The sequence below is a fragment of the Rhinolophus ferrumequinum genome, chromosome 6 (assembly GCF_004115265.2).
Source record: "Rhinolophus ferrumequinum isolate MPI-CBG mRhiFer1 chromosome 6, mRhiFer1_v1.p, whole genome shotgun sequence".
Classification (NCBI taxonomy): Eukaryota; Metazoa; Chordata; class Mammalia; order Chiroptera; family Rhinolophidae; genus Rhinolophus; species Rhinolophus ferrumequinum.
Window position 1 is genome coordinate 74,212,052 of NC_046289.1, and position 13,062 is coordinate 74,225,113.

The window sequence follows — 13,062 nt, forward strand, 5'->3', positions numbered from 1 at the left end:
TCTCAGCCCAGTCTGGACTCTGTTGGACTCTCGCACGCGCGCATCTCTCTCTCTCTCTCTCTCTCTCTCTCTCTCTCTCTCTCTCTCTCTCTCTCTCTCTCTCTCTCTCTCTCTGTGTGTGTGTGTGTGTGTGTGTGTGTGTGTGTGTCCCTCTGGTGGACACACTGTAGAATTGCAGCTTTCTCTGCATCAGAAAAGGCACCTGAACCCACCTGGGATGGTAGCCTCAGATGGCTCCACCAGTAACCTGAAACCCCAACCAAGGTGCTGCCTGTGAGGGACAAGCTAGGTCTTTACCTTGTGTCATTTTGAGGCACGCTATCCCTGCAGTTTTTGTTAGATTTGAGGCCCAAAATAACTACTATGTGGGATGTGATACTGGGCAATGTTAAATGGCCTACATCTTTACCAGTATTTTGGGTACTCCCAGCAGAAAAAAAAAGTTTGTAATTCAAATGTTTCAGAACAAAGTTCATCAGAATGAAGTTGCTAGCCCCCAGGCTCTTGTCTCTCCTTTGAACTTGAATTACAGTTAATGTACATTGTCCAAACTCGTGTCTCAAGAAGACATCTGTGGTAACTAGTGGCAGAGAAGTGAGGGATGGAATTGTTTTGACAAGCTGTGAATGGTAGGGCTACTTTAAATAATTGATCAGCCAATATTTAATGCATGTCTATACACCCATTCATTCATGGAAGCAACAAATATTTATTAGTTCCTGTTGTATCGGTCACTGCCTGTTTGCTATCAGATCCTTTCACCACCCTTCTCCTGAGAACTGTGCTTCCTGTTTATCTTTGCCAACTATATTTCAGCTGGATGGCCAAGGGGAGGCACTAGCAAGAGACAGAAGGTTGAGAAGTAAGGAGAAGCCAGATTAGTTTTTCCATCCCCCTCTCTGTTTTGAGCATCATTTTCTGCAATGGTTCCAGCTCCCCATCAGGCAGCCCCTCCATCCAGAGTCCTTGGAAGTCCCAACCATAGTACAGCCTCAGCCTCTGATTCTGATAACACCATCCCTTCCCTGTGTCCTTCGTACCCTTGTGGTGGTAGCAGCTTCCTGCTGTCTCTAATACTGGTTGTTTCATCAGCCCATTCAGCTTTTCACCTCTGTCCAATTCCTGTGTAACGAATTTCCTGTTTTGAATTCCCTCTTGGAAAGGCCCAGTATGGTTGCATTGTACATGGTGATAGATATGGCAGGGGGCAAGACAGGCTCAATCCCTGATCCCACAGAACTCACAATCTATCTGGGAAATCACATACTAAATAAACAATCTTTAGTATGATAAATATTTCAAAAGAGAAGTGCACAAGAACATAAAGCAGGGCGATCTAACCTAGAATAAGAATGAATTTTTTTGTTCCATGGGTGACATTAGAAACTTAATGAAGGGGGTCTTTATACAGAGACACAGCTTCATAAACTACGGTTGCAGTATGGCAAGTTTGCATGCCCCCTCTCATCCTCTCTGGATCCAGCAGGAAAGAAAGGAAGGGACACTAGAGAAAGGGGGAAGTTAAGGGTTTCAAATAGGGTTCAGTACACGGTAATGGCAAAGAACGTAGTATGGAGTTTTTCTGGCAGCCTGAGAGGACCCAAGAAAACTAGGCTCTGCCTGTTCCAATCAGGGCAGAAGCCAGGATCTTGGAGGAGTGTATTATCCTCCTGGCAACCTCCAAAATACACGAGTCAGGCAATGTCCAGGCCCAGCCTGACTCAGAGAAAATGCTTTCCTAAACATTTACGCTCCAACATTACATTAGCTCCCAGACCTCCTCTCAGCCCAGCACTGCATGGGAAGTGAGGACAGGAGAGGCCCCAGGCGGCTATGCTCCTTTGTCCCAACAGGTTTCCGTTCTTGTCTTGAGGAGCTCAAGGCACCTTATCTTCTCTATCCTCCCCTCAATACTGTGAAGTTCCAGGTTTACTCAACACCTTGACTCCTCTTGCCAAATCATAAAATCTCTAAATTGATGTATCCAATGGAACATGCATATTTTCTTCACCTTTGCCATTTTAATCACTGTTTACAAGACCTAAGGCATGTTTTTTGAACTGAGTTTTTTCAATTCCATACTACAGAGGAAAGTCATTACCCCAATGAATGGTCATTCCAAGCGTCCCTGCTTTACTGACTTCCCTGATATGAAATGGAAGAGAGAGCAAATTTGAGAGTCTTCTCCTCCCTCCAAGTCTAGGTTAATATTAGATCTTAGTGTGTCTAATAACATTACAAGTCAACATACTACCACCCACAAGGCTCTGGTCTCTTTTGAACTCCAAATGACTCAACACTATCAAAACTCATGATTCAAGAAGTCATTATGGGTCAGTTGTGGCAACTGAGGCAGGCCAGGGAAAGGAGGGTACTCAGGTCTTATCATACTTGAGACCTTTGGAGTAGGGTCTGAAGCAGCCCTTCTCAGTCTGGATTCCATGAGAGAACTAAGCCCTAACGCCCCAGGGCATCTATTATAGGTAACAAATTAACTTGTATCTGTTATGCTTCTAGAATGGTACACAAGCATTAGCACAAGATGGTGTGAAATGTTTATTTCACGAATATGGGTATAAAGGCATAGTGAGGAACACGGAAAAGCAAGCAGAGGATCCCCAAGAAAGCCACACCCCGGTCTCCTGATGGTCTTTTTCTTCTGCATATTTGGGACCTAGCAGGTGCTTATCAATTTGAGAAGGTACATTTGACCCATTCAACTCACCAAACCCATGCAATTTTAACAGAAGATGATCGGAGAAATCAAACTTATTTTTATCTGCGCATGGTTACCTTTGCAGGATCCACTTTCTAGAGAAATCTCCACATGAACCCCTACTCCCAGCCACTCACATTGAGCCCTGTGGGAAGGCAGTACAGAGAGGAGGGAATAAGTCCCATAGAATAAGAGTGGGCGGGGCACAGGAGGGAAGACTTGTTTACCTACCAAGTGCCTCCATCCTGCCAACTGAGGTAGGGTTGAGCCTCCCTGTGGAGAGATGCAATAGAAGGGTGGGAAGGACGTGGGAGGTGGATAAATAACACTTAGTTTAGCACTGTTTGTAGCAGTTGTTTTCTAGATGTGTCACTGACATGTCCTATCAGCTCTATTGTAAATTCTTTGAGTGTAAAGACTAAATTTATTCTGTAAATCTTTAATCTCCTACAACGTTTAGCACAGTGTTTCTCTTACAGATGCTTAATCAGCATACCGTTGATTAATTAGAATCTACTTTAGGAAAAAACGGTGTATCCTTGCAACAATTACAATAGAAAATTTATGTGAAAGTGCTGTATGAATATAATAAAGTTTAAAGTATTTAATACTTGTGCATTATGAGCCAAGGATCTCACCCACCTCCCAACCCACTAAGCTTCATAGGAGCCACTCCACCTCACCCTGTTGGACAGAGATAGAATCTAGATCTAGGGATCTTCTCGTCGCCACCACTGGAATTGAGCAGAATTTTCTCTGGAGACAGAGCCCAAAGGCTTCTTTCTCACCTAACTTTCCAGCAACAATGGGCAAAACAGAAACTGGGGACAAAACTGACGCCCCCGTCTCCCTTCCATCGCTGCTCTGCTCCCTAGCGTCAAAGGTTTCTCTCACTCCACCCCGATATGCACACAACCTTTATTGCTGAACTCTACAGTCTCACCAACAGTCAGTCAGGAATCAGCTTGTACTGCCTACCCCCAGGGTTTCAGCTCAGCCTCAGGATCTTCTCTGGCAGGCTCCTGGTGCTCCTCTATGGTCTTGGAACCTGGGATCTGACTGTCCATTTCAGGTGAGGCCTCACAGGGTCCTGACCCCGGGAGTGGCTCTCGGACTGGTCAGCCAAGGACATGGAGAGCCAACCCCCGGGGGAACTCACATGAAATGGATTAAGTCTCAAATGCCAACGGATTAAGTTTCAGTGGGGAACATGCCCTTCCAGTCAGGAAAAAGGTGTTGTCCATGATCCACTCCCCCTACCTGGAGAACAATCAGGAAGCAGCGGAGTGGCTCTGGAATCAGAGGAGAGGGAGTTTGCTGGTGCTGAAGGATCCTTCACCCAGACCTTGATGGTGCTAATAAGCACCCACCCCCACACTGCAGTACACCTCCAGGGTGACCAGAATGTCCACGTCTAGCAGAAAGCATGGCTCTTTCCTGGGACAATATTAGAGACCTTATACATTCTTAACCCACAGCCCTCTTCATCCGTCCTTTTGTTCCAAACCATTCCATTGGATTTCCAACATATTTTTGTTCTTTTCTAAATGTGCAGCCCGTCTTACATCATGTCCTGACAAATAAAGATCTTCTGACACCTTGATGGCAGGACTCCCATGGTCTCCCTGGGAAGATAGGTATCTTGCTCTCCCTCTCCTTTGCGCTGCCCTCCAATTTCATCTCCATCGTACTTTGGGAATTGGTGCTCTGTGCCTCCACTCAGGGTCCCCCATAGGTTCTGATAGGCAGGCCTGCCCCGGGATCCCCACAGATCTGACCGACAGAGACTTTGCCTGACCTTTACTGGGTCTCACTTGTTGTTAGTGATTATGTGGTATATTATGTTTCCCTTCCTTAACTGCACTATCTTTGGGGGTTAATGCAGAGCAATTCTGAATACCCTACCTCTCTCCATCTTAGCCAAGCCTAGGGTCAGAGCTCTGGGATGACGGCCCTGCCTCGTGGGCAGGCACATCCTCTGGCTCTGCTGCAAAGCGAGCTTGGGCTTCCTATTCCTGCTAGTCTGCAAAAAATTAACAGTCAACCATTGTGACCTTTGTACCACATTTATCAACCTTAGCAAAAGGGAATCTGGACTTTGAGAGCTATTTGGCAGGCTAATAAGTTATATAAATGTCTGACCACTACGCTATATACCTGGAACTAATATAATATTGAACATCAACTATAATTGAAAAATAAAAAATAATTTAAAAAAATAGTAAAATGTCTTCTTCGTGCCCCTCTGAGTTATGAAAAAAAAAGAAAGAAAGAAAGAAAGAAAGAAAGAAAGAAAGAAAGAAAGAAAGAAAGAAAGAAAGAAAGAAAGAAAGAAAGCTATTTCACAGGCTTGACTGCCCAAAGAAGTTCAAAAAACAGCCTAGCCAATTGTGTCAAACTTGATGGTGTTCTCTAGACCCATGACTAATACATTTTTACTGAATATATTTTAAATCGTTGTATTCAAATAGGCAATCTGATCTGCTGTTCTGATTCTGGGACATCCAGGAAACTTTCCAGCTCACTGAACTACACACAAATAACGAGACCATTTAATGTGGTATAGGACAGTGGCTTTCAAACTTTTTGGCTCCACAGTAAGAAATTCATATTAAATAGCAACCCAATGCACAAACACACAGACAGGCACACACACATAGACACATACGCTAAAACATAGCTAAAACACATTTCTTGAAACAATACTGGCTTAGAGGACGATGCATGTGAAAGTGATTTCTTAGGAAATATTTCCAGGGAAAAGAGTTAGAGGAGTGAGGAAGTTGGACCAAGAAGTGACTGAATAAGGGTACGACATCCAGCTAAATTGTATAGAGGGTCATTTTGACTCATTCCCACAGAGGGCCTGGGGACACTGTGCACACCTCAAAGTCACCCCCATGAGAGGACAAAAGAGCTGAAGTGTGTCTATCACTGTCCCCATTAGTCATTGGTTAAGGGCTGTGGAGGGAGGGAAGGGACCCAAATTCCTAGGCCCCTCTGGCTCTCCTGTACCTTCCAACAACATGCTGGCTTTTGGGGAATGAACTCGGACTGGAATTCAGCTGGTGTGCACAGAGAGGGTAAAGAGATCCCAGGTGACACGAACAGAGCAGGGACAGCACCTGCTCCAAACCTCTAACGAGTGCTAGACTGTGATGTTTCCTATTCTGGTGTTGTGTTTTGATTTATTTTTATTTTTTTTAATTTGCTGGTCATGAATTTTAATCTCAGTGCAGCCACTTACAAGCTGTTATTTAGCCTGCTTGAGGCTTTTCTTCATTCCTAAAATAGGAATAATAGTATCAGCTTTGCTCCTTGTGTTGAAAATCAGAATTGACATAGATATCGCTAGCAAATCGGAGGTGCTCAATTTATAACTATTGTGACAAATAAATGTATCCTCAAAATGCCTCAAAAGAGTAATACAAAAATTTCTGTGTGCTCTTGACTATATTCAAGATGTCCATGCATAAAAACACAAGTGGTTGGGTATGGATTTCTTTGCAGAGATACAATGGGCACCTACACAAATATTCACTACCTCCTGCCTCCATGCCTTTGCTCTTTATTCCCTTTGACTAATGTTGCCTTTCATTCAAGCTTTGTCTTAAATGTCCCTCTTTCATAAAGCTTTTCCAGACCACCCAAATTAAAAATACTCTCTCCCACTTCTGAATTGCCATGCTATTTTATTTTAAATTATTTTATGGTACTTTGTCCCCCCCCCCCCTTTTTTTTTCCTTTTTGCAGTATCTATTTAAATTCTGACTTGGAAACAGACAGAAATCAGTGGAATGAAATAAAATCCAGCAATAGGCTCAGATATGTATAGAAATAATAAAGACATCAAGGCAAGGGGGTAACTCAAACCGTGCTGACTGGATAACCATTTGGTAAAAAAAAATAAACTTGGGAGCATTTTCTCAGTGTGTTGAGATTTTGCTTCCCAGCAATTATCGTCAGTTTGGCTTAAATAAACTCATAAGTTTCTCTTTAAAAATAAAATAAAATAATAAATAAATAAGTAAAATAAAATAAAATAAACTTGGATCTCTATCTCACTTCCTCTACCAGAACAAATATCAGATGTTTAAACACACACACACACTAGCAACATTAAATAACTACATGAAAACATGAATTTTTTTACACTCTTGGAGTAAGAAAGGCCTTTCTAAGCGTGACATAAAACTCAGAAGCCATAAAAGGAAAGAAAAATAAAACTGATTCCATAAAAATTTAAAACATCTACATGACATTAAAAAGATATAAATTCAAAAGTCATACTGAGAAAAATATTTGCAACACATAACAGTCAAATGGGTAGTTTCCTCTCATAAAGAATGTATAAGAATAAGTAAGAAAAATGTAAACAACCCAATAAAAATGGACAAAAGACAGGAACAAGCAGTTTATGAAACAAGAAATACGATTACCTGTAAACATTTGAAAAAACACTCAATGATCTTAATAAATTCAAATAAAAAAATTTTTTCACCCTGATTGGCAAAAATTAAAATGGTTGGTGAAACTGAGTGCCATGAAGGTGTGATGAAATGGATACCATCACCTGAATTGCCCTTCAGGAAGGTTCCCTGAGACTGGAAAAGGGCACAGCTGTTCTGGAGGTCAATTGGCAATTTGTATCAAAATGTCAAAGGCACATACCTTTGCCCCATGTTTTCAACTATTTACCTGGGCTTGGTACAAGTTCTCCTACCTATGTGTACAAAAATGCTATTGCAACATCCTATGTAGTAGAGAAAAGCCAGAAACAACTAAAGTGGACTTCAACAGGGGACTGATAAGTGATAGTCCATCCAGATAGTGAAAGAAGGAATAAGAAAAAAGTAGATCTGTATGGCCTGCTAGTCAAAGATCTCCAAGGTATACCAATAAGTTAAGGACACACACACACACACACACACACACACACACACACACACAAATACATTCACATAAAAAATAATGAACACTGAATAGGGTCTTTAGTCCAGTTTAACAGCATTGCACCAACGTCAATGTCCTGGTCTTAGCATTGTACTACAGATGTCACCACTGTAAGATGTCACCATTGGGGAAAGTTGGGGGGAGGGGACACTTGGACTCTATGTGCTACTTTTGAGTCTACAATAACTGTAAGTCTATAATTCCTTCAAAATAAAGGTTTTTTAAAAATACAAAGTGCAGAAAGTGTATGTTGTATGATTCCTTGGTTATTAATGAAATATCAAAACGTAAGAACAAACCCTCTGTCATTAATTCAAAATGAGTGAGCAGAGCATTTGTAACCAGGACTAACCCACCCATTCCCTTCATTCCTGAGGGTTTGCTTGAGGCATAAGGATGATAAATTCTTAAACTGCCCCACTTCCTTTACAGAGATTAAAAGGAGTACTCAAGAATTTGATCTACCCCAACAAAGAAAGAGCCCTCAGAAGTAGACTGCTCTGTCTGTCCTTTGGCAAGGCTTATGATAGGCCTTATTCATTTCATACCATCAGTCTCTTACACTGTTCTAAAAGCAGGACTGGAGAACTGAAACTGCTTTGCATAACAGTGTCAAATGTTATCTCCAGAGAGAGCTGGCTGGCACCTCTAGGGAAACAGTTTTCTTTCTTAATGTGGATTTAGACTGTATTGTCCCTAAGAATTGCAGTTGCTTCTTGGAAGGGTGTGTGTGTGTGTGTGTGTGTGTGTGTGTGTGTGTGCAGCACATGTGCTCAGTTGATCTAGAAATTCCTCACAGGAAAATGGAATACCTCGGGAGGGGTGAGGGTACATTTCTTCACCTTATCTTAGCAGAGAAATCGCAAAGAAAAACACGGAGCTCCAGAACTGATCTTGCGCTGTTGTGCTGGCCTTAGACTGCCAAAGCCCACCATTCAATTTTCTATGAAAGCCCCCCCATTGAATAACCCAATCTGGCAGGAACTGTAGTGACTGGATTCTTGCTTCAGAAAGCCCTGATGCTCTGATTTGTGGGAAAGGGCAAATCCTTGGGGAGAACATCCCCTGTGTGCTAATAGTCTTACATGGAAAAGATTCTGAAGAAAGGAGACTGTCAGTGAGTCCTCAGCAAAGCAGATGCCTGGTTGGAGTTAGGAGTCCAAAGCTTTAGTCAGAGTAACACCTGTGAAAGGAAAGGGGAGGAAGCAGGATTGAAAAGGAGGAACTGTTAGACCACATGACACAGATCTGACAAACACCAGCCCAACAGGAAGCTCCAAAGCAAAGACGACTATTAGAGGAGACCCGTGTCAGGCAAAAATGATGAGATCCATGTATCACCATCCTGCTTAGTCACTGGCTGGACCCATCCTGAGAAGGAGTTTACTGTCAGCTGGAGGCTGACAGCTAATCAGACTCACAGCAGCCAGTGAGAATCCTTTCTAGAAGGAGGATCTAAGCTGTTATCTGCATCTCCACTTCTGCCACAGGGGCTGTCTCTAAGGAAGGAAAGAGGGAAAATCACCATTTTGAAAACAGGGTTAGGAATTTGATTGAGCCCGTAAAGAACCCAATGGGAGGTCTTATTAGGTGTCCTATAAGGAGATTTGTTCCCTTACATTGTAATTCACTCCGCCCCCAAATCTTCAGTGAATTTCTTGGTGCAATGGCATTATGAGGAATAAAGGATAGGCAGTTGGGGACATGATCTTGTCCCTGCATCTCAGTCTCTATCTGCAAACCACACCAGGACTGTAATCCTGGGGTTCCCAGAAGTAACCAGCAGCAGAGAGCGCTGAGAACCAAGATGGAGCCAACTGCTACTTGAAAATAGACTGGGGGACAGCCCACCATCACCACCACCACCACCACCCCTTTCCAAACACAGCAAAGGAAAGCAATCCTGGGACTGAGGGAAAAGAGTAGCCTGTCTTTAAGAACCTTTTGCCTGCTGTTGTACAGAGTTCCTGAAAAAGATCTGTACAAACACTAAATTTCTAAACGGTGTTCACAAAAACTATCTAAATACAGGGTCATCGGGGAAAAAAATTTAAAAACCAGAAATTGAATAAGCTATAAAATAGAATTATGAGATTCTAGATAGAGCAATATATCACAAAATTAATAATTCATTATATTTAAATAGGCGGAGATTGTGTCAGACTCTGGCACCTACAGAATCCATGCACAGTTTTGGTTTGTTGCTTTTTGGTGTGGGTTTTTTTTTTAAGTAAATTAGTTATCAACAGTTTAAAATCAAATATTTCATAGTAAAATCCAGATTTCTACCTTCTGTTTAAAAATGTTAAGATCTGACAATGCTAAGCTGGCATTCTCAATGACAAACGTGGGTAGAACTGAGAATGCCTCAGTTCTGCAAGCTAAACGTCAGTGGGACCCACTACTCCCTATGGACCCTCAGTCACTGAGGTATGTTGACACTTATCACTAAGCTTCAGTTTAAACCAGTCTACATCCTATGTATCAGAGTGTAAGGCAGCAGGTAAATGCGCTGTAGAAAAACAATTCCAACAAAACAATTCCAAAAACAAATTCCAAAAAAATCTTTTCTAAGGTAATTCAACCATAGCCATCGATTTAAAACATTTGACCCAGGTTACAAACAGATTTGCACCAAATACAAAATATATATACATCCAAGGTTGTTCACTGTAATATTGTTTGAAAATAGCAAAACACTGGAAGCTACTTAAATGTTCATCAGTAGAAGACTGGCTAAATAAATGATGGAATACTCCCACAATGGGATATTGTGCCGTTATTTTTAAAGGGAGAGGGAATAGAGTAGATCTATTGTGTACCACTTAGAATAGTCTTCAGAATTGTATTTTAAGAAACAAAAGAAGGGGGGAAGGAAAAAAGAAAAGAAACAGTAATTTGAAGGACAGTATGTATAGTGTCATTCCATTCATGGGAAATATTTTTAAGTGAAAAATGCATAGGAAATTTCTGGAAGGATACACAAGACCAAGAGCTATATGGGAAGTAGGTAAAAGAAGCACTTTTACTTTTCACCTTTACTTTTCACTTTATAACCTGTCTCTTTTTAAAATCATGAACCTGTGTTATTTTTATAATTTAAAGAATAGATTTTTAATAATTAAAACAAAAACACATTGGTGCTAAAAGTAAAATTCCAATTCAGAGTAAATTAATTTCTAAGAAAACTGTCATTCTCCAACAATGTCAGAAAAATTAAGTACAGCTATTCAACGTTGATAGGGGGTCAGGTTGTCATGACTCACTGTGATTTCACATATGGAAATAAAAATGGATTGGAAATATTCAATAAAGTCATAGAAAGCACCCAACACTTGCTAGCACTTAGTAAGTGTTCAATAAAAGTTGCTATCCCCAGCCCTCCCACACTGCCCTTTCCTGACTTATGTCAAATGATGATGCATGAATCAGTGATCAATCTGGGATGGCTATTGCAAAACCCAAGATTTAAATTCCACCCCAGAGGAATTTCCTTCTGGACCACAGTCACCCTTGAAGAAGATGGGAGTGTAGTCCTCAATCACAAAAGCATTTCTTCAAGACCTGCAGATGGTACCACCTCCATACAAGAGCAATCCTGTTGCATATTAAAGTTCCCATTTCAAAGGGACAACGACATGATAAATTATTTTCCCCGAAGATTTCCTACCCCCATCTCCAGCAAACCAGCTTGATATGGAGTAGGAGCTAGAGACTCCCACACTTCTTGCCTCCCCTCTACCCTTTTTTGTTCACAGATACCCTCCCAAATGTCCCCTCTGCTCTCCTAAGAGAAATTATGCTAGAGGCCAATATCTACCCTGCCCAGATGAGGAGGGGCCAATGATCACAGAGCTCCCAGGACAGAATTCTCTTTTCCCAGAATCCTTTGCTCTTTGAGGTATAGTCTCGCTCACCCTCCCCCACCCTCAGCTCCTGAATCTGGTTGCTCACCTCTGAGCGGGAGATTCAGAGAGATCAAATTCGCTGTGCAAGCCTGTCCCTTTGAACCAAAAGCCCTGAGAACCCCTGCTTCAGTCCTCCTACACACCCTCCCCCCAGCCCCACATAGAGGTGGAGAGTGCTGGGAAGGGTTCCCACAGTACATTAGCTCTGAACCGGGGAGAAGGAAGAGTAGTGTCATGCTATCCAGCCTCTGTTGTCAATAATTCATGAGGTTCAGACTGAGGGGCACCAGTCAGAGAGTCAGTTTTCCCCAGATATAGGGAAAATTAGACATAAGCTCTCTTATCTTATCGGGATGTGCTGAGTACCACAGCTCAGTACCACAGCTGTAACTTCTTGGCTGAGGAATGTACCATAAATCCAATGCACAGTGCTATATCACTTGCTACCCATGCACCCCCCTTTTGAATGCTGAAATCCATTTGTAGCTGATCAGCTGACCAACACATACACTTACATGACTCTTCAGTAAATATGAATTTTATTAAACACAATCTCCCAAACTGAATTTCACCGACGAGTATCCTCTCTCCTCTAATTGTAGGGACTGACAGAGGGTTGCCAAACGGTGGATTTCACCAACGAACAACACTTTTCTCAAGCTATCCATCTGCTTTTACCATCTTTTTTTAACGCAAAGACTAACACCAAGAAGAAGAAAAAAAAGAAATGGGTCCGTTGGGCGAAGGCTGAAGCCACTGCCTCTTTGCCCAGGTAGTTACAGCCATTCGGCACTGCCATGCCTGTGGGGTTGTCCATTGTGACATCAAGGATGAGAACATCCGGACCGACCTCCGCCGGGATTGCATAAACTCATTGATTTTGGTTCTGGTGCCCTGCTTCATGATAACCCTGCACTGATTTTGAGGGGACAACGGCTTACAGCCCTCCGGAGTGGCAGTACCATGCACTCCCAGCCATGTCCTTCTCTATGACATGGTGTGTGGGGACATTCCCTTCAAAGGGGACCAGGAGATTCTGCAGGCTGAGCTTCACTTCCCTGTCCCTGTATCCCCAGACTGTTGTGCCCTAATCTGCTGGTGCCGGGCCCCCAAACCCTCTGCCCGACCCTCACTGGAGGAGATCCGGCTGGACCCCTGGATGCAGACACCAGCTGAGGATGCACCCCCTAGCACCCCTAAAGGGGGTCTCACCCCTTTGGCCTGGTCCCTGCTGCCCTAGTTGGGGTGGCCATCCCATGACCATGCCAAAGGGACAGAAGGACATCTGTTGACCTGGTTTTTTTACAGGCCATGAAAAATCCAGTGTTACTAGGGTCAGAGATTGGGTATCAGGGGTCAGAAGACATGAACGAAGTCTGTCCCCATCCCAATTCTGCTAAGGAGCCCTCCCAGAATTTACGGTTTCTTATCTGGAGGGAGGACTTCCTTGCTTCTCATTTTGCTAAGGATGCTTACTTGGTTGAA

At 42.7% G+C, this 13,062-nt stretch overlaps 1 protein-coding gene and 1 pseudogene across 1 annotated transcript in view; one reads left to right on the forward strand and one right to left on the reverse strand.

Annotated features, from left to right (window-relative positions):
• The window catches only part of LOC117023027 (dehydrogenase/reductase SDR family member 2, mitochondrial), a 107,372-nt gene that overhangs the window by 80,691 nt on the left and 13,619 nt on the right, over positions 1 to 13,062 (reverse strand). The window lies entirely within an intron of this gene.
• Positions 12,305 to 12,817, forward strand: LOC117023191 (serine/threonine-protein kinase pim-2-like; annotated as a pseudogene).